At 50.4% G+C, this 22,386-nt stretch overlaps 1 long non-coding RNA gene across 1 annotated transcript in view; it reads left to right on the top strand.

The window, feature by feature from the left end:
* Positions 1 to 22,386, top strand: part of LOC142009167 (uncharacterized) — a 53,260-nt gene that overhangs the window by 19,984 nt on the left and 10,890 nt on the right. The window contains exon 2 of the long non-coding RNA XR_012644364.1: positions 15,255 to 15,464. This is a non-coding gene — a long non-coding RNA (uncharacterized LOC142009167). The remainder of the gene's footprint in view (positions 1 to 15,254; positions 15,465 to 22,386) is intronic.

Here is a 22,386-nt window from a genome sequence, read left to right on the forward strand (position 1 = left end):
AGAAATGCTGACCATAATATAACATTTAATGTCCCTGTATTGGGAAAACACCACAGCAGCTCTATACTTTGAAATTTAATTTCAGAAAAAGGGAACTACACAAAAATGAGGAGGTTAGTTAAACAAATTAAAAGAGAGTGACCAAAGTGACTACTTCCCTACACAACTTCATCATAGAAAAGATCTAAGACATTATTTAGATGAAACTGCTATTAGTCCAAAACAGATAAATGGTTGACAACGTGTGGCATGTTTTGAGTGTGTTGGGGGTTTCCTCAGCATACATAAATAGCTATTGTCACAGAATCCCTCTCTCTAAATAGAGCTTTTGATTGTGGGAGATATAAAGACATTGTTTAAAAAGTGGAAGTTAAATCCTAATGAGGAAAATAGAAAGGAGAATAAACTCTATCAAGTGAAGTGTGAGAATATAATTAAGAAGGCCAAAAAGGAATATGAAGAACAGCTCGCCAACATTCCAAAAATAGTAGCGATTATTTTTAAGGAGATCAAAACTAGGAAGCCTGCTAAACACTGGATGATTGAAATGTAAAAGAGCATTCAAGAACAATGAGGTCAGTGCAGAGAAAACAAATTAACTCTTTGCATCTATCTTCATGGTGGAGGACATGAGGGCGATTCCCAAATCTGAGACACTCTTTTTAGGTGATAAACCTAAGGAATTGTCCCAAGTTACAGGAGGTTTTGGAATAAATTGAAAAACTAAAAATAATAAGTCACCAGAACCAGATGGCATCCATCCTAAAGTTCTGAGGGAACTCAAATGATAAATTATGGAAGTTCTAACTGTGGTTTAAAACCTATCCTTTAAATCCTCTTCTGTACAAAAAAAATCACTGGAGGATAGCTAATATGATGCCACATTTTAAAAAAACTCTAGAGTTGATCCTGGCAATTACAGGCCATATGTCAACTGTCTTAGCTGCACTCATCAAGTTAATTTAAAATAAAGATGCAATGCTTCTCTCACAAGTCTTCCAAAGATTATACCTTGACTTTACCAGGTACAAAATCTACCTCAGAAAGCCCAAGGTCATTGGTGTCATGAGCACCATCCACTCTCCAATCCATTACCCCTAAGGCTGCTTGTTTCTCAGGTACCAAGGAAAGCAACACTAGCCTGAGAGACGGCAAAGTCTTGGGCCCAGAGAGATCATAAGCATCGTTTGTGGACCAAGATAGCAACAAGAGCTCTTCTTCTGCTTCCTCTGTGCAAAAGAAATGTCTGTCTCTTCTCTTAAAGAAATGTACTCGGGCTCCAATCACACTTCCCTTTGGGTGCCTGAGGCCCGTTGTCAGCAGTGCCCTTGACCACCATCACCTCAGTGCAGGTCACAGAATCTGTACCAACAGCACATTCAGTACTACAGGAATTTTGTTTTCCTCAGTACCTGGCTGTATCAGATGCCCAGCTCTCGACTGTTTCACCTCATATTTCTCGAGAAACTCCACCATTACAGAGGGAATCTGAGGAACAGGAATCTGATGGAAGCCTTGCCTAGGTGTCTCAATATAGAGTGATCATACATTTTATTTTCCTTGGCATGGTTACCTTTTTAAGCTCTGTCATCGATTTCACTTTTGTTTGGAAAACCTGGACATTTGTCCTATTTGTTCTTGCCTAGGAGGGAGGAGCTTACAGTAAGAAGAAGAATACCAGAAGGAAATTACAGGCTTTCTTCAAGGAAGAGTCTGGAATTATTAGTAGAAAATTGTGAACTGTCTGTACAGTACTTATCAATAGACAGGGGTATGCCAAATTATATATATATATGAATACACGAAATATAAAGCCCTGTAGCCATTTTCCTTTCCAAAACATCACATGTGGAAATTCAGCTATTGTTCAGCCTAGAAGTAATTCAATACGTGATTTTATTAAAAATAGATTGCGACAGTCAACTGGAAGAGATACAGGTATTGGACATCCTTGTGTAAAAAAGCAGAAATAATGCTTCATGGAAACATCAATATGGATTAATCTATGGGCCATGGACTGATCATGTATTATTTTTGGTTTTAACATATATTAAAGTGAGATAAATTCACATTTCATTGATTTAGCTAATTCCATTGAGAATTTTTGAATCCCTGTGTTTGTTACTAGAAGCTTAATCAGCATAAGCTTATATGATCAATACAACTGGGTATGAAAGCACAACTCTTAAATGCTGTACCAAAAGCCATGCTACTGATGTAGAAAAATTTACTGCTACCTAGGAAAAAAATCCTTATGATTGAGGAAAATTTTAAATTGTCTTCAGTCATGTACATGTGAGATTACATACACACTTGTAAGTGGTATCCATGGTACAATCTGTACACTATAAATATCCTAATCTTTCATGTATCATTTAATAAGCAGACCCCTGTATGAAACCCAGTGAAGCCAGGCATTATACCTACCTAATGCAAGCATGCGAAGCTACACATGCAGTATTGCATGTAAACCACTGGGGGGTAGCCTCTAAATTTGATCTATACCTCAAAAAAAAAAAAAAAAAAAAGGAGGTAGGGGAGTGCTGAGGTTACCTAACTACAAAATGTTTATTTTGTGATCTGAGACAATTAAGGATCATCACATAATCTGTCTGCTATAATTTTTATAGGTGGCAAATTGGAGGAAAAATTTCTGAGGCTTCCCCCCACTGGTTTACTTGCGAAGCAGTCATGTGGCACCTTAGAGACTAACAAATGAGCTTGTGTAGGTAAAACCCACTTGGTCAGATGGGTTTTAGCCATGAAAGCTCATGATGTAATAAATTTATTTTTTTACGCACAGGACTACTTGTTATTTGTGAAGCTACAGACTAACACCACTACACACTTGAGACTATATAGTACTATAGTAAGTGAAATAATAAATTCATACTGCTGAAGCTCTTTTGGGCAATGTTGATTTCTAATTTGGCTCCTGACCCACTGAGGTCTGACTATTATTGGTAGAGATCCTTCTCATGATATCTATCATCATAATAAAAACTGACACATTTAAGGATCATCACCATTCACACAACTTCTCAACATATTTAAGCAACTATAAGGTCATCAATGTGACATAAAATAAGACTAATGCAAAATTTTATGGAGGTTTAATATTAGGGCTTGTCTACACTTGCCCCTAACTTTGAAGGGGACATGGTAATCAGGGCAACGGGAGATTACTAATGAAGTGCTGCAGTGAATATGTAACACTTCATTAGGCTAATTCTCCCCCACAGCAACTTTGAAGCATCAAACTTCAAAGTGCCAGCATGTGTATAGCTGTGGGCGCTTCAAAGTGCCCACGCTGCTTCGAAATACCTTTACTCCTCAAAAAGTTGCCACAGGGGAGAATTAGCCTAATGAAGTGCTGCATATTGTAGCCTGCACTTAGCTTAACTTGTAGTACATGGTTTAGGTTAGTACTTACTGCCTTAATAGACATTGAGAAGCCATGACAGTCTAGCTAACTGAGGCCTAGAAGGGCCTATTCCTACCTATCTTTCCTGTCAGTGGTAACACAAGTGGCCTGCAAGTTAAACATGGCATGAGAAGGAAGCTTTGGGCTAGACATTTTTCCATACATAGGTTTAAGATCAGGTTAGTAATGGTGTGTATATCAGTCTGTGCCATCTAAGGACACGTCTCAGACACCAATATACCCCTAAACTTCCCCCCACCTAAAGGGAGCAAAGTGAGATTGTCCGTTAGATTCAGGTAAAAGACACTAGGAGGGATTTTCCCCTCGAACTTTTTTCGGAACTGGAAGGACAGTTAGGATAAGATCATCAGAAACTTGGGATCTCAGCAGGTGTTCAAGATTCTATGAGGTCAGACCCTAATTTATTCAGTATGAGGGAAAAAGGGTATAAAAACCCCTTGGGGTACAGAGAAAGTAACAAAGAGCTCAACACTGTGCTGTGTTAAGCTGCGCCATATGGATCCCCACCAGTGGGGTGCCTCTCACGTGATGTTGAGCTCTGTTACAGTAAAAATGGCAAAGAGAAAGAGATGCCAAGTGTCTCTCACCCCAACTCTCTCTCTCATTTCTAAATCTTGCTATTTATCCTGGAACACTCAGTTTTCTTCTTTTTACTTAGCCACTGCAATAACTCCTTCCTGACAGATTGAAGCAAGCTGGTCTCAGCTTCTAAAGAACTCAAAAGGAGTCAGTGAGTATTGCATCCTTTTACCTAGCATAGGATTAAACCATAAGTGTAGTTAGTGAAGCAATAGGCATTGCTTAGAAATATTGTTAAGTAAAATCTTTTAATTGTAATCCAAATACTGGCCATGTTATATACCTGTAGTTTGTATTAGTTAAGTGCTGCATGTGCTGTTAAACAAACAAACTGTAAGTGCTGCTAAAATTATTGTCTATGCAATCACTGGGAATCCTGAAAACTCACCTCCAGCCTGAGCCTGAGGCTCTTCCTCAGACTTAATCGCTAATCTGGGGGAGGTGCGAACCTATAATCTTCAAACTTAAGTCCGATTGGTGAGCCTTCCTAAATCCATATATCCTGCTACCTTTCACCCTCATAACAATATTCACTGCAGCACTTCATTAGTAATCTCCCGTCGCCCTGATTATCATGCCCCCTTCAAAGTTGGGGGCAAGTGTAGACCCAGCCACAAAGTTGTTGGTCCTACAAAGTGAGGTCCCACACTCAACATAATGCTGTTTCTACTTGTCTGTATGTAATGCAGTGGCTTTTAAACTTTGCACCTGATCTATTCCAAGTTTTCAGGTATAGGACTCGAGAGGCAGGAACTTGGGATTTTCATGAAAACTGAAAGAGCAATGAAGGGCACTCAGAGATGCTTGCAGTTCATTAACAGACACTAGATATCTCCTTTTCTGTCCACAGAGACAAGAACCTTTTGATGGCAACTATTAACACCTTCCACCATAACAATAACCCTCTCTCATCTCTGCCTAACTTCCCAATGGTAAAACTTAAAAATAGTATGGTGAATTGGGGGAAGATGCTGGGAAAGGGAGAGTGGGGGAATAAAGAGTCCCTGGCATGGGGGAGGAAATAGGGGAGCCTTGGTGTGTGGATAGGTGGAATTAGCAGGACACACAGAGACCCTATGCTGAGGAGAACCCCACCATGGAAGATTACTAACCCCACCTCGGTGCAGAAAGGTGTTAAAAGCCAATCAGTTAATCAATTGCATCTGTGCCATCATTTATAAGTTGCTTTTCAGTAAGAAAGGCAGGAGAAAGTCATCAGATGACAGCATAATGAGTGCTACCTGGGCCTCATAAAAAAGGACAGAATTCAGGCTGAAAGGAAGAATCACTAAGACTCCTGTGAATGGGCCTGAGCCAGTCCTCAGAGGAACAGATGCCCCAGGCAGCCTGCCTGAGAGGGTAGTGTTCAGTGCCAAAGCTGTGGGAGAAGACTGTGGGATAATTGAGAAAAGGGGTTGAAGACAGAGTGTGAGGAAGAGCTGATCAACTGGAAAAAGTTGACATTAGTTTGAGCTTTATTTATCTGAAAGGGTAGATGATTCTAAGACTGGCGTCTGAGCATAGACTTAGATGTTTCTTAGCCCAAGGGTTGAATCATGAAGAGCCAGATGGCTTAAAGGCAGTGAAGATCCTCTGCAATATCATACCTTGGTGCAAAAGAGTGCTCTGGTGTTGAGGTACACCATCACAGGGTTGGGGGTGGGAGGAGGAACCACATACAGGAAGGAAGTTGCTTATGGGGGAAGGGTTGCAGAGAGTTCATGTAATACAGCGGAATTTGAAGGCTACACACAAATGTTGGGGCAGGAAGCAGAGGAATGAATGCAAGATGCCCCTGGTGTGTGCACAGCCCTTGTTTAGAGAATACATAAAGTGTCTGACCTGCTTACAGTGCACATCACTTACCATTTTCATGTCCTCCTGGTTACTCAGGAGACTGGCTTGAGATGGACACCCTTCCATCCACAGTGTGTACACTGTAGCTATCCAAGTTGTCTGCCTGCAGCCCTATCCACAGGTTAGTATTGCAGTCCAAATGCTGCCACTTCTCCAGTGATGAGTGCAGAATGCAGGCCTCCCCATTACTCCAGGTTCCAACCCAGGAACCCATAGGTAGCAGCCTCTTGCCACATATCTGACTTCTTCCAATGCTGTTATGTCTCCCTGGGCCACTTCCCCATGGGCCCAGCACCTTTTTTTCCCCTAGCCTCAGGGCATACCTCTAGCCATTCCCAGCAGTCAGCCAAGAGCTCCTTTGTGCTCTACCAGTCCCTGTCAGCAATTACTCTGTGCTAAGTGGGGGGTAAACGAAAGAAAAAGAGTGCGTGCACCCGGCACCCCACCCTGTCGGAGGACCGGGTGGAGGTGCCGTGCAAAGCACTAAAAAGAGCTGCCAGCCCAGACCCACCTGCCGAACCCCCGGCTACCGATCATCTGCCGGGGGCGACGGGGGCTGCCGCGGTGGCGGCTAAGAAAGGTAACATCCCCTCTGCCCCGGAGCCAGAGCCTGAGGAGGCTGAGAAGGATTTTTGTGCACCCGTGCCCTCCGCCGACACCCCTCCGGCTGCCACCCAGACTGCTGCTGCGGAGCATCCGGAGGAGGTGAGCCCTGGCCTCGCCCTCCTCTCGCAGGAGGTCGAGGCCCTAGGCCTCACCCCGGTGGCCCTGGACGTGGACAGCCTCCTACTGGAGGCCTGTGGGCCGTCCATCCACTCACCCCCACCCCCTCCACTCTCCCCCTCCCCATCTACCAGCGACCCCTTAATTACCACCTCCCTCTGCCTTGGGACGTCCCATGAGGCGACCCCCCCCTTAATTAGGGATGACCTCCCCACGGGAGTCGGCCAGCCCCTGGGCGCCCTGGGGGAAGCAGAGTTTCCCATGTCCCCCGCCTTCGGTCCCGAAACAAAAGACCCCGACACCCACCCCCTCGACCAGTTGGCACCTCCTGCCGAGCATGTCGGCACCTCGCCCCTACCCCCTTCCCCCGCCCCACCATCCGAGGAAGCCCCTCCTCCCGAGACACCTTCTGTCCATATCCCCGCCCCTGCTCCCATCTTAGCCCCATCACCTGCCGTCATCCCCAATCTTTTCTGTGGCCGTGGGGCCCAAAGGAACACAAGGCCGACGGGTACTGGAGACCCCGAGGCCTCGGCACCCCATGCGCTGGTGGGAGAGATGCGCTGGTTCTTGGAGGACATTCGTGGCTCCAAGAACAAGGTTGCTCTCGCCCTCCAGCGCTGGGGGGACTTTCATACCATCTTGGAATCCGTGAGGGCCCTTCTCAAGGAGGGCAAGGGGACCGGGAGGAGGGACGCCACGGCTTACCAACGGGCCCGCAGCTTCCGTGATGCCCTCGTCACCTTCGGGGTTGGTCACAGTTTGCTGCGTGGCCCCACGGGAACCGTCGGCACTCCCTCTGGCGAGGATCCTCCCCAGCCCTCCAAATGGCGCCGATCATCTTTGCCACTCTAAATGCCAGGGGCTGCGGGTCGGGTCTCCGTAGGTGCCAAGTGCTCTCCTTCCTTCGGGGGGGAGGTACTCGGTCACCTTCTTACAGGAGACCTACACTACCCCAGCCGCCGAAGCTAAGTGGCGGCTGGAGTGGGGAGACGGGGTCCACTTTAGTCACCTCTCGGCCCACCGGGCCGGGGTGGCGACCCTGTTCTCCCCAGACCTGCAGCCCGAGGTGCTGGGGAGCGTCGAGGTTGTGCCCGGCCGCCTGCTGTATCTCCGGGTGCGGGTGGAGGGGCTGCCTCTCCATCTCGTCAATGTCTATGCCCTGACACTTGGCCCGGAGAGAACCCCCTTCTTCCGGCAGGTGGCAGCCTTCCTCGACACCATCGATCCTCGCGAGTGCCTGGTCCTCGGCGGGGATTTCAACTGCACCCTTGAGGAGCGGGACCGCACGGGGACCGAGCATTGCCAGGCCGCTGCGGGCGTCCTCAGGGAGCTTCTCATCCATCGCTCCCTGGTGGACGTCTGGCGCAGCCACCACCCGGACGAGGACGCTGGTTTTACCTACGTCCGAGTGGTGGGCCATAAATCTGTACACTCCCGGTTGGATCGCATTTACATCTCGCGGCACCATCTCTCCCGGGCCCACGCTTCCAGCGTGCGGCCGGCCCCCTTCTCGGACCACCACCTGGTGGCCGTGAAGGCTTCCCTCTCGCTGGGGAAGCAGGGGTCGGCCTACTGGCACTTCAATAACAGCCTGCTGGAGGACGTGGGCTTCGTGGCGTCCTTCCGGGAGTTCTGGCTGGCCTGGCACGAGCAACAGCGTGCCTTTCCCTCGGCACGGCGGTGGTGGGATCTGGGAAAGGTGCGCGCGCGGCTCTTCTGCCGTGACTATACTCGGGGGGCCAGCCGGCGGCGGGATGCGCTGATAGGGCAGCTGGAACGGGAGGTTCTTGAGCTGGAGAGGCGTTTAGCCGCCAGCCCCAGAGATCCATCCCTCTGCGGCACGTACCAGGAGAAGAGGGACGAGCTCAGGGCCCTCGACGCCCTCCGGGCACAGGGGGCCTTGGTGAGGTCGCGAATCCAACTCCTCCGGGAGATGGACTGCGGCTCCCGCTTCTTCTACGCCTTGGAGAAAAAGAGGGGTGCCAAAAAACACATCGTCTGCCTCCTTGCGGAGGATGGCACCCCTCTTACGGATCCAGTGGAGATGCGCGAGAGGGCTCGCGCCTTCTACGCCACCCTTTTCTCCCCGGATCCGACCGACGCTGACGCCTGCAGGGTGCTCTGGGACCAACTGCCGTCGGTCAGCACGGGCGACCGGGACCAGCTAGAGCTCCCTCTCACTCTGGCCGAGCTCTCGGAAGCCCTCCGCCTCATGCCCACCAATAAATCCCCGGGCATGGACGGGCTGACTGTGGAGTTTTACCGCGTGTTTTGGGACGTCCTCGGCCCAGACCTGCTCAGTGTCTGGGCCGAGGCCTTGCAAAGCGGGGTCCTCCCCCTGTCATGCAGGCGTGCCGTCCTCACCCTGCTGCGGAAGAAGGGGGACCCCCGCGACCTCAGGAACTGGCGTCCCATCTCGCTCCTCAGCACGGACTACAAGATCATTGCTAAAGCCATCTCCCGTCGCTTGGGGTCCGTGCTGCAGGACGTGGTCCACCCCGACCAGACCTACGCCGTCCCGGGCCGCACCATCCTCCATAATCTGTCCTTGGTCCGGGATCTCCTAGAGCTTGGGTGTAGGGACGGCCTGTCGTTCGCCCTCCTGTCCTTGGATCAGGAGAAGGCATTCGACAGGGTGGACCACGGGTATCTCCTGGGCACCCTGCAGGCCTTCGGCTTCAGACCCCGCTTCGTTGGGTTTCTCCGGGTGCTGTACGCTGCCTCGGAGTGCATGGTCAAGCTCAACTGGACCCTGACCACTCCGGTCAGCTTCGGACGGGGAGTACGACAAGGCTGCCCGCTCTCAGGACAGCTCTACGCCCTGGCCATCGAGCCCTTCCTCTGTCTCCTTCATTGAAGGTTGATGGGGTTGGTGCTTCCAGAGGCAGGGCTGTGGCTGGTCCTGTCGGCGTACGCCGACGACGTGCTCCTCGTGGTTCAGGACCCGGGAGACCTGGCGCGTCTGGAGGCTTGCCAAGCCACCTACTCGGCAGCCTCCTCCGCCCGGGTCAACTGGGTCAAGAGCTCTGGCCTGGTGGTCGGGACTGGATGGCAGACGAGCCGCCTCCCGCCCGCGCTTCAGGCCATCCGGTGGAGCGCGGGTCCACTGTCCTATCTGGGCATTTTTCTATCCGCCACGCATCCATCTCCACCGGAAAACTGGCAGGGTTTAGAGGGCAGGGTCGCTGAGCGGTTGCGGAGGTGGGCAGGGCTGCTCCAGTGTCTCTCCCTACGGGGGAGGGCACTGGTGCTGAACCAACTAGTCCTGTCCATGCTCTGGTACCGCCTCAGCACCCTGGTCCCACCCCCGAAGTTCCTGGACCAGCTCCAGAAGTTAATCCTGGAGTTTTTCTGGCCAGGACTGCACTGGGTCTCTGCAGGGGTACTCCACCTCCCCCCGGAGGAGGGAGGACAGGGCCTGACTTGCATGCGCACTCAGGTCCATGTCTTCCGCCTCTGGGCCCTGCAGGGACTCCTCAACACCAACACCAACAGTGCAGATAGTCCGGCATGGAGTACGCTGGCGCACGCTTTCCTCCGCCGTTACCGAGGGCTCCGATATGACTGGCAGCTCTTTTATTTATCCTGGAGAGACCGTCCGCGAGGCCTCTTGGAGCTGCCGGCCTTCTACCAGGACCTCCTCCGCACTTGGCGGCTGCTCGCAGCCTCCAGGTCCTTAGGGGCCACCACGGGGGAAGACCTCCTCACGGAGCCCCTGCTACACAACCCCCACCTTCGTGTGCAGGCGGCGGAGTCTCCCGAGGTGCGCCGGAGGTTGGTCCTAGGTGGAATCACCAGGGTCGGAGACCTCCTGGACTACGACCGGGGAGACTGGATGGAGGCCCCGGCGCTCGCCCAGCGCATGGGGCTCTCCAACCTATGCTCCCCCCGTCGCGTACTCGAGGAGGTGAAGGCCGCCCTGCCGCCCACTGCTCATGTCTACCTCGGCCGGGTCCTGCGAGAGGGTGCACCCCGCCCCCCTCTCACTCCTAGCCCTCCGGACCTCTCTGTGGGCCCCCGGCTTCGCGATCCTGCCCGCCCCCCTCCCCTCCACCACCTCAGCCGGCTGCATACCTTGCAGCTGGTCCCCTTCCGAACCGCGCCTAGACATCTTCTGTACGCGCTCGTGCTTCACACGCTCCACTTCCCCACCCTTGTGTCCCGCCCCGACCACAAGTGGCGGGACCTCTTGCTGCCATCGGAGGGTGGGGAGCCCCGGTGGGCCAGCCTCTATTCCACCCTGGTCCCGCGGCCCGCCGGGGACATCAGCTGAAGAATCCTCCATGGAGCGGTGAGCACGGGCGTGTACCTGGCACGGTTCACCCCCATCCCAGACACCTGCACCTTCTGCGGCATGAGGGAGAACCTGGCGCACATCTACGTTGAGTGCACCAGGCTGCAGCCCCTCTTCCAGCTCCTCCAGAACCTCCTCTTGAGGTTCTGGCTGCACTTTTCCCCGCACCTCCTTATCTTGTCACACCCCATCCGCGGCCCCACAAAGTCGTGGGACCTCCTCGTCTACCTCCTCCTGGCCATGGCCAAAATGGCCATCTACAAAACCAGGGAGAGGAGGCTGGCAAAGGGGGTGACCTGCGACTGTGGGGCCTACCTCCGTTCCTCCCTTCGCTCACGAATCCGAGCAGAGTTCCTCTGGGCGGCGTCCACCAACTCCCTGGATACCTTCGAGGAGCGGTGGGCGCTGTCCGGGGTCCTCTGCTCGGTATCCCCTTCCGGCTCCCTCATTCTAAACCTTTGACCCTCACTCCCGTCCCTGTTTTTTCCTTTGTTGTCCCCCGTATTCATTTGGTGACTGGGTGTTTTTAGTGGGCCCCCCCTCACTGTGAGAGGGGCCTTTTAGCCGTGGGCAGGCTATGCCTGCCCCCCCCCAGTAACTCCAATATGAGCACGAGGCCATACTGACTCACTACAAGCTCCAAGAAGGGAATTATTTTACCCTCCCCTTAATCTACTTTTATCTGAGTCTGCCAGGCCAGATTGGTTGATTTCTGCAACTCTTTTCTGATCGGCTGTACCTCACAAATCCTCTTTGGGCTGCTCAGAGAACTTACCTTACTGCTCCCTGCTAAGATTAATGCTTTCTACTACTGTGTGGAGCAGACACCCCATCTCAGAACCTCTAGCTAGTAAATAATAATGAGAGTATCAGTGATAATGGGTTATTTGTTTTCACATTCATACACCAAGCAGTACAGCCACTGATTAATTAATAGTAGCATTAAAGTAATATGAAATAGTCTTGATCTTACAAAACTTCCTTAGAAAGACCTTTGATTCCACACAATTCAAATAAACACATTTTTGAAGTGAAGTTCTAAAACTATGTCAAATAGATTTCATTTCAGTTTATATGCTTGTTTCTTTAGTTGGATTTCCAGCTTTACTCTGGGTTTCAGCCAGTTCCCTTTTAAGGGTGTGGGAGGACATTCCCACCTCACAGAGTGGCAGCTAATGGGGTGGTGTTTCATCTTCCCCAGGGCAAGTAAGAGGTTTTGCTTTGAGGAGCAGAAAAGGACCCAGGGATTACAGTGGATGAGAGTCTGGATATGTCTCAAGTGTGCCCTTGTGCAAAACAAGGCTAATGGCATATATGGGGCAGGTGCATTAGGAAGAACAATGAAAATGATGAGGGGGATGGAGCACATGACCTATGAGGAGAAGATGACAGATTTGGGCTTATTTAGTTTACAGACAAGAAGAGTGAGGGGCAATTTGATAGCAGCCTTCAACATCCTGAAGGGGGCTCTGAAGAGGATAAAGAGAGGCTGGTCTCTGTTGTGACAGATGGCAGAACAAGGAGTAATGGCCTCAAGTTGTGTAGGTGGAGGTTGGATATTAGGAAAAAAATATTTTACGAGGGAATTAATGAAGCACTGGAATGTGTTACCTAGAGAGGTGGTGGAATCTCCATCCTTAGAGGTTTTTAAGTCCTGGCTTGACAAAGTCCTGGGTAGGATGATTTAGTTAGGGTTAATCCTGCTTTTAGGACAGGGGCTGGACTCAATGACGTCCTGAGGTCCCTTCCAGCCCTATGATTCTATGATTACATTATAGTTATTTGTCTCATTTATGTAGCAGGTATCCAGTCAGGTTAATTGAAGTGGCTGTGGGACCAGAGTGACTGTTGCAATGTTACATCTGGCTGGATTCCTGCTTTTCCCAGGATAGTGAGTGGGAGAGCTTCACTATCTGATGCAGAAGGAAGCAGCTTTTTGTTCATGTGTTGCAAGAGGAAAGGGAACATGGGGATCTAGCAACTACTTTGATTTGATCTGTGGGTAAATTTCATAGGAAGGTGTCTGTGGTGCCTTCTTCCTAAGGACTGCTCTGTCTTTACAGCCCCTTTTTTGGAAACTGCCCTGGATGCTTGATGCTTTGTGAGTGGACAAGCCATCTGACAGATCTTCCTCTAATTCTTTTATGTTTTGGCTATCAAAAGTTGTGCCTTTGCTTTAGCTAAATCTGCGTGTTGTCATATGGCGCTTCCTGGTCAATGGATCTGTATGAGCATACCCTGACAATGATTTCAACTGCTATATGTGCAGATGTGCATGCCCCCGTTGCAGCATAGAGACCCAAATGTGCTATGTTCTGGTTTCTCAAATGCTCTTTTTTTCTCTGATACATCTCACTTTCAGTATATAAATATTGACATCTTTTAGGCTTGGCCTACACTACGCAAGTAAGTCGATTGTAGATATGCAATTCTAGCTACAGCAATTGTGTAGCTAGAATCAACTTATCTGCAATTGACCTAACTGTCTGTCTTCACAGTGGTAGGTCAGTGGGAAAAACTGTCCCATAAACCTCCTTACTTTTCATGACATTGAGGAGTACAGGGGTCAATTGCTGACCCTAGATAGTTGAATTGTGGGGAGGGGTAGCTCAGTAGTTTGAGCATTGTTCTAAACCCCACATTGTGAGCTCCAGCCCAGAGGAGACCATTTAGGAGCCTTGGACAAATAGATTAAACAAAAAAATCTGTCAGGGATGTTGCTTGGTTCTGTCATGAGGGTAGGGGGCTAGACTTGATGACCTCCTTAGGTGACTTCCCACTCTATGAGATGTTTATCTCCATGTATAATTTCACGTCTTCACCATTTGCACAAAATCAATAAAGGCTGGTGTTCCACCTAATCTAGATGTACACTTGCACTGTTTCTTCCCATGCCTGACAGTCATGGTGGTGTGTTAGCATTTTTCCCAAGCATGCCTAGAGCAGTTTTGTCCCCCAGTGTTTGAACTCCTGGCAAAGAGCTAGTTGAGGCGCTATATAAAATAGATATTAAATAAACCTTGACTTATTTAGAAATAGGTACCTGACACCTGGGACGCATTTACAGTAGCATGTTCTTTCAAAATATTTTTGAAAGGAGGGGCTCTTTAGAAAAATCCTGCAGAGGATCTACACGCAAAACACAGTGATCCTTTCAAAATTGCTTTTCCTTTCCTATTTCATGAAGAGTGCCCCCTTTCAAAAGAATCTTTCAAAAGAAAATGTGTGTAGACTTTCTACAGGCTGCTCTTTTGAAAGAATGGTTATCTATGGTGCCAGCCATCAGGGACTCAGAAACCCCATGGCAGGAAGCTGAGAGTATGCTGGCTTGCAGGGAACCCACGAGCCTGCAGCAGCACGCCCTTCCAGTAATGCCAGACCGGGAACACCCACCTCGCTAGCAGCATGGCCAGTGCCCAGGAGCCCTGCATCCCCCGGGACCCCCCTCAGACCCATCTGAAGGCTCCCAGGAGCCAAGCCAAGGGCCAAAGAAGAGGGCTGCCTCCTAGAGTGAGGCTGAGCTCCAAGACCTGCTAGAACTTTGGGGGGAGGAGGTCCTCCTCCACTCCAGGGGCCTGAGCTGGAACGCTGCAGCATTTGCCTGGCTGTCCATTAGACTGACATCCCAGGGCCACCTCCCCCACCACATGGGCAATCAGGTACAGTTGAAAGTCAAGGAGCTGCGGCAGGTATACTACCAGGCCTGAGATGTGCCCAGCTGCTCAGGGGTAGTGCTCACCCCCTGACTACAAGACTTAAATCAGCTCCTGGGGCTGAAGGACATAACTGAGCCAGAGAATGTTCTGGACATGGAGGCCAGAGCCTCAGGAACAGACGGGACTCTCACATGGGACCCAGGACCATGAGCTGGAGTCCTTGTCTAACAACGCGGGGTCCCTGCTGATTGCTGTTCCATCCAGCTCCTCAGGCCCCCTCCTCCTGGGCCTCCCTCTAATCCGTCCAGGGACCCTCAGGTAGGTAACCAACAATTCAGACACCCCAGGGCATGGAGGGGAGGGACACTCGCCCCTGCCATAGCCAGCAGCAGGCTGGCCACATGGCCACTGGTCCCCGTCTGGACGCATCCCAGATGGCCGCATACCCAGTGCTGAACTCAGCACCTGCTGTCGTGCACAGCACCATAACCCACAACCCTGGGGAGGGAGAAGCAGGGAGGCAACTGCACATGCCTCCACCCATGTGGGGACCCTGGGTGCCCAGGATTCCCCAGGGCAACTGGGCCAGCCAACAGCGGCAGGGGGGGAAGCTGACCACAGGGTGTTCAGGGCATGGCCCTGGGGACCAGGTTGCAGAATTGATGGGTTGCCTCTCTCTCCCCTTCTGTCTCTACAGCTCTACTGTCTGAGGGTCAGGTGAGCCCCATCCAGGAGCCCCACAGCAGCTGGCGACGGGGGCAGGATACCCCCATCTCTGTTGCCTGGGCAGGCCTGTGCCTGGAGGCCATGTCATTGCAGCCACAAAGAGGAGGAGGAGTCAGCTGCCTACAATGCAGCCATCTGGGAGCAGACTGCTGTGCTCCAGTGTTGGTTGGAGCTCGAGAAGGTGGACATGGTTTGGCAGTGGGAGGTTTGGTGTGAGGTTTCCGTGGCTGTCCGGGACCTTACCCAGGCCATTGCCAAGTGGCCACCCCAGCCTCCTGCCACCTCTCCCACTGCCCCTTCTGCCACCCATGTCCTTGTAGCCCCTGCTCTCACTGCCCTGATCCTGCTCAACCTCCCCCCAGCCACCCTGATGCAACTGGCTCAGTTGCTCATGGCCAGAAGAGGCCATGCAGAGCCAGCTGCCCCTACTTCCCCTCCTTGCCCTTTCACCCCCACCAAGCCCGTAGCTTCAGCACCCCAACCACACCCTACATCCCCATAGTCCCAGCCCCAGTGGGGACCCTGGACCCAGGGCGGTAGAGGCCCATGCAGCTGTCATGTGTCATGGCCCTCCACCCCTGTGGATGACTAAGGCCCCCTGCCCCCCCCAGGAACCCCCTCAAAGTTAGGTGCCCCCACCCCACCCACCACATTGTACATTGTCCCCCCTGCATTCTCCTCTGTACATAGCTCCTTGTATAGTTTGAAGTGAAAAGAACATTCTATTATATAGTTCAACAGTTTATTTTCAGCCAACCCCATGTCCCTTGTGATTGGTATGGGCATGGTGAGAGGTGGGTGTGCGTAGGAGGGGTCAATATGTGGGGTGGCGGGGGGAGGGTCTTTTGGGCCCCAGAGTGAAGGCCTGCCAGAGGCCTCCCTGACTCTCACCCTGTCCCGGTGCGCCTCGTGGTGTGGGGCATGGGCCAGCTGCTCATAGGTGGGTCCAGCCTCACCAGCCCAGTCCTGTACAAATACCTTGTGCTTACTCTCCACAATATTGTGGAGAGTGCAGCATGCCACCAACACTGCAGGCATGCTGTGGAAGCCAACCTCCAATTGCATTGGGAGGCACCGAAAGGGCCCCTTCAGGCAGCCAAATGCCTGCTCAACCATGTTGTGCACCTGGTTCAGGTGCTCATTTAAAAAAGTCCTGAGTCAGGTCAGTATGTCCTGTGTAGAGCCACCTGAGCCATGGGTGCAGGGGGTAGGTGGCATTGGCCACAATGCAGGGGGGCATGGTCAGGTCCCCTACCAGGAGCTCACATGGTGGGATGTAGGTCCCCTATTGCATCCTGTGCCTGAGCCAAGAGTTCCAGAAGACCTGGGTATCATGGGTTCACCCAGACCAGCCCACATAAACATCCATGAAGTGCCCTTTAGCATCCATGAGGGCCTGGAGCACCATGGAGTGGTACTCCTTTCTATTGATGTATCACCCTGTGCTGTGGTCCAGGGCTCAGATGGCAGCGTGGGTCCCATCAACATGCCAAAGCAGTTGGGGAAGCCTAGGGCCACAAATCCCATGATGGCGGAGTCGAGGTCCCCAATATGGATGACTCTCCACAGGAGGATAGCATAGATCGCCCTGATGACGTATATGGAATGGGGGTTGTGCGCACTTGTGAGTGCATTCACAGCTCCCACTGGTCCCCTGTCTCCTCCAGGGCCCCTCCCCTAACCCCTCCAGGATCCATGCCCTTGTCCCCTCCAGGGCACATGCCCCTGGTTCCCAAAGGTCCTCCTTGCCTGGGAGCCCCCTTCACCCTCCCTGCAGTGGATGTATGACCCAAGCATGCCCCCATGAGGACAGCCCCGATGGTGGCCTTGCCCACCCCAAGTGGTGGACAACTGAGTGGTGGATGTCCAAGGTCACCAGCTTCCATATGGCGATGGCAACCAGCTTCTCCAGGGGGAGTGCTAGCTGCATTTGGGTGTCCTGGTGCTGAAGGGTGAGGGTGAGTCACTGACATAGCTCCAGAAACATTCTCTTTGCCATCTGGAAGTTCTAAAGCCAGGGGTCATCCTCTGACTCACCCATCATGAGCTGATCCCCCCAGTCAGAGGTTGTGGGGTAGTGCTACAGGTACCGGATAGCATGGGGGAGGGGGTGGGGAACGGGGTGCAGATGGTGTCTGCCTGATGGTGAGGGCCTGGAGGACCATGGCAGGACAGGCCGGTTGCCAGAGGAGGTACAGGATGGCAAGGGCCACCATGGTCAGCAGTCAGACCCAGGTCATTGGGGGCATCCCTGTCTGGGAGCTACAGGGATATATGAAGGTCTGTGCAATAATGGCTTTGCCCTGGGCACAGGGTCTGCAGTGCTGTGTTTTGCAAAGCAGCCCTGAGTTTGTGCAGGGTAGGGGTGCTTACATGGCTCTTTAAGGAAGCATCTGGCTGTGGGACTTGTCTGCCATGCAACCCTGTCCACAGCATTTCCTGGCTTCTTCTTTTGAAAGAGCACTTGTTGCTGTGTGGATGTTCTCTTTCCAAAGAGCACCTCAATCTTACAAAAGAGTGGATCAGAGGCTCGATCTGCTTTTTGTGCATAGACACAGTCTTTCAAAATCCAATCTTCTGGAACCTAGCTTCCAGAAGTTCACCTTCAGAAATTATGCTGCTGTGTAGACATAGCCCTGGTGTCTGGGTCTCCAACTGTTTGCTAAATGCTCATGAATCAAAAATATCAAATCATAATGTCTAGTATTCATTTGTTTCTACATGTCCAACAAATTCTTACGGAGATACAAATTGTAGGTGCACACACCCTTACAAAGCATAAATTTTATCAAATGCTCATGCTACTGCATTGTAGGGCTTGTACTTCAACTTGCTTATATATGATACATTAAAAGGCGTCATTTGTACAGCACCATTCAACTGAAATACACACACGCACACATATCCATCCCTTGCTATACCCCACACCTGACACCAGCCTCATTTTCGCAGAGGGACAGATAGCTCAGTGGTTTGCACATTAGCCTGGGAAACTGAGGATTATGAGCTCAATCCTTGAGAGGGCCATTTAGGGTGCTGCAGCAAATAAAGCTGGGAGGGATAGTTCAGTGGGTTGAGTAGTGGCCTGCTAAACCCAGGGTGGTGAGCTCAAACTTTGAGGAGGCTATCTAGGGAGTGGGGCAAATAAATGTCAGGGGTGATGCTTGGCCCTGCCAAGAGGGCACTAGACTAGCTGAGGTCCCTTCCAGTTCTAGAGATGTGTACCTCCAATTATAAATTGGTTCCCAGCTTTCTGCTTGCAGGCAAAAGCTCATTCGAGGGACATTAAAATTATAGGTCAGGAAGGGACCTCAGGAGGTCATCTAGTCCAGCCCCCTACTTCAAGCAGGATCAACCCCCACTAAGTCATCCCAGCCAGGGCCTTGTCAACCTGGGACTTAAAAACCTCAAGGGATGGAGAATCCATCACCTCACTAGGCAACACATTCTAATGCTTCACTACCCTCCTTATAAAGTAGTTTTTCCTAGTATCTAACCTACACCACTCCCTCTTCAACTTCAGACCATTACTCCTTGTCCTGTCATCTGACATCTCTGAGAACAAATTCTCATTCTCCTCTTTAGAGCTCCCCTTCAGGAAGTTAAAGGCTACGTCTACACGTGCACCCAACTTCGAAATAGATTATTTCGATGTTGCGACATCGAAATAGGCTATTTCGATGAATAACGTCTACACGTCCTCCAGGGCTGGCAACGTCGATGTTCAACTTCGACGTTGCTCAGCCCAACATCGAAATAGGCACAGTGAGGGAACGTCTACACGGCAAAGTAGCACACATCGAAATAAGGGAGCCAGGCACAGCTGCAGACAGGGTCACGGGGCGGACTCAACAGCAAGTCGCTCCCTTAAAGGGCCCCTCCCAGACACACTTTCATTAAACAGTGCAAGATACACAGAGCCAACAACTAGTTGCAGACCCTGTATATGCAGCATGGATCCCCAGCTGCAGCAGCAGCAGCCAGAAGCCCTGGGCTAAGGGCTGCTGCCCATGGTGACCACAGAGCCCCGCAAGGGCTGGAGAGAGAGTATCTCTCAACCCCCCAGCTGATGGCCGCCATGGAGGACCCCGCTATTTCGATGTTGCGGGACGCGGATCGTCTACACGTCCCTACTTCGATGTTGAACGTCGAAGTAGGGCGCTATTCCCATCCGCTCATGGGGTTAGCGACTTCGACGTCTCGCCGCCTAACGTCGATTTCAACTTCGAAATAGCGCCCAACACGTGTAGACGTGACGGGCGCTATTTCGAAGTTACTGCCGCTACTTCGAAGTAGCGTGCACGTGTAGACGCAGCCAAAGGCTGCTATTAAATCACCCCTAAGTCGTCTTTTCTATAAACTGAACAAGCCCAAATCCCTCAGCCTATCCTCATAGATGTTGTTCTCCAGCCCCTTAATCATGTTGTTGCCCTCCGCTGAACCTGCTCCAGTACATCCACATATTTTTTATAGTGGGGGGGGGGGGCAAAACTGGACACAATATTCCAGATGTGGTCTCACCAGTGCCAAATAGAGTGGAACAACTACTTCTCTAGATCTTCTTGAAATGTTCCTCCTAATGCGTCCTAGTATGCGTTAGCCTTCTTGGCTACAAGGACACACTGTTTACTCATATACAGCATTTCCTAGGTCCCTTTCCATTATACTGCTGCTGAGCCAGTCGGTCCCCAGCCTATAACAAAGCTTGGGATTCTTCCACCCCAGGTGCAGGACTCAACACTTCCCCTTGTTAAATCGCATCAGATTTCTTTTGGCCCAGTCCTCTAATTTATCAAGGTCACTCTCTTTACCCCCTCTTTACCCTCCAACATATCTACCTCTCCCTCTGGTTATACAGTGCAATATCCTGGAAATTGGTGTCAGTAAAGGAGCAGTGGAAGAATAAACTGAAAGAGATACAAGCCAGCCTTTTAGAGTAGTACCTTCTAAAGGATATGCAGTGAGTACACTCTGCTTGTATACTTAGGAGTTCTCCAGCAAGTCGTGTGACCCCAGATATCCAATACATCTCTCCTAGGATAGTGTGGCTCTGAACTGATCCCAGCACAGTGCACCCATTGATTGTTATTGTCCAGCCCTAAAGGTGAAAGTCACCTCTGTCCTCCCAAAGTCACAGACAATTTTTATTCAGTTGTGTTGGAAAGGAATTTCTGCCACCCAAACTGGTAGGACTGCAATGTAGCCATGCTAAGAGTGCTATTCCAGGAGCAGTGCAGAATACCCACTAGAGGAATCTAGTGGGGCTGTCCCAAGCTTGCCTCTTCACCCATCTGACTGCTCCAGTCCCTCTGTTCCAAAGTGAATTTCATCATAAAGACGTGAGCAGATATAATACTAAAAGTATAAACATGCACGACTGTTGCCAACACTTGCAGCAGTACTTACAATACTTGGAGGCTTAATTAAAGTCAGCTCCTGGCATCCACTGGCAAAGCTTGAAAACATGAACTCTAAATACTCAATTTCAAAAGACAAAATAAAAAGAGCTCTTCATTAATTATTTTCAAAATCTGATAATTTTAAAGAAAATCTCATAATTTGTTGGGGGGGTGGCATCTGAGTCACCATTTTTGAACATTTAGGGATGTCATATGTTTAGCATGGTGAAGACAAATAGGGAGCTTTGATTCCCCTATTTTTTGACTGAGAATGGTATTGACAGGATGAAGAGTACTGTAAATACTGGAAGAGGTAATTAAATACTTATTTTTGATGTTGGAGACAAATAGACAGCAAAGGGAAGTGGGAGGGAGGCAACAGAGTAAGTGGCAAGATCTCTTCACTAAACAAGCAGGAGGAAGAAGGATACAAAGAAGAATGAGCAGAAAATCATTCTTCCAGCCCCTGCAATAATAGCTAATCCTAGCAAATAGCATGTCAAGAACAGCCATAATGGCAAACGGAGAATGGTGGTCTGGCAACGCCAACTTCTGTGAAGGCTATATTGAGGGTTACCAAGGATAAGCTCTCTGTATATGGTAAAAAATTATTGTTTTGCTAGGGGTATACTGGGCCTGAAGAATTAGAAAAGTTCCTGAGGCTGACCCTGAAGGGTAGTCCTATTTGCTGTAGGAACAGAAGGTTGCTTATTTTCCCTGCAACTTGGTAGGACAAATTAGCTCAATAAAAAGCTCCTGCAGAAGTACTGGGTATTGGTCAGGGTTAAGGGGAATGGACACAGAGGCTGACCCACTAGTCAGTCACCAGGGCAAAATCCAAATAAATGTTACCTTGGAGAAAAAGGTTTTTCCAGGATGGGGTGATGATTGATTTGCATTCCATTCCCACTCTGGCATTTCAAATGTAGAAGGTGGGGGAGTACAAGAGACTTTAAAATACCTCACCACTAAAGCCTTTTGTTAAAAACTAGGAATGTTCACAGATTTCCTGGTCTTGAATAGGTATCACTCGCACTACCCGAAAGCAAAAACCCCATTGAAAACCCAGGAAGGCGCACTTGGGAATTTCTTCCTGTGAGGTACCCTAAAGCTCTTTTAACCCCCATGCACCCTCTGGAGAGAGCATGAAAACTTTAATTTCTCTTAGTAGTTTGGCTTTGCAATCTTAGGCACATGCACACAGAACTCTCACCGTCTAGGACACAAATATCAGATCATAATCTTAAAAAGGTGATTTTTATTAACAACAAAAATGAGAACACACTTGGTGTAACATTGCTTGGATACTAGGTGTTCCAGAGCAACTGAAAACAAAACAAAAAGTCTGAAAAACAGAGACTTGCTCCCCTGGGGTTCAGTTTGGAAAGTTGCAGTGTAAGGGAGTAGTTACATGTGCTCAGCACAGAGAAGTTCAGCAACTGCCCCCAAAAAGACAATAACCTAATTGTGTCTGACTAAATATTCCCTGTTCTACTCTCATATCTGGACTTTCAAGAATCTGTCCTTCCTTGGGCCAGGATGTTGCCGGGTTCTCCATGCTTGGCTCCTCTTACTTCATGTCTTCCGGACTTCCCTCTGGCCACACAACAGAAAGAGGAAGGCCAGTGCTTCCAAGCAAAAGCTCACACTCTGTTTCCTTTGGCTCTCCTGGCCTCCTGACAGTTCAATTCCTGCTTCCCTCAG

Source organism: Carettochelys insculpta, chromosome 2 (genome assembly GCF_033958435.1).
Source record: "Carettochelys insculpta isolate YL-2023 chromosome 2, ASM3395843v1, whole genome shotgun sequence".
Lineage (NCBI taxonomy): Eukaryota > Metazoa > Chordata > Testudines > Carettochelyidae > Carettochelys > Carettochelys insculpta.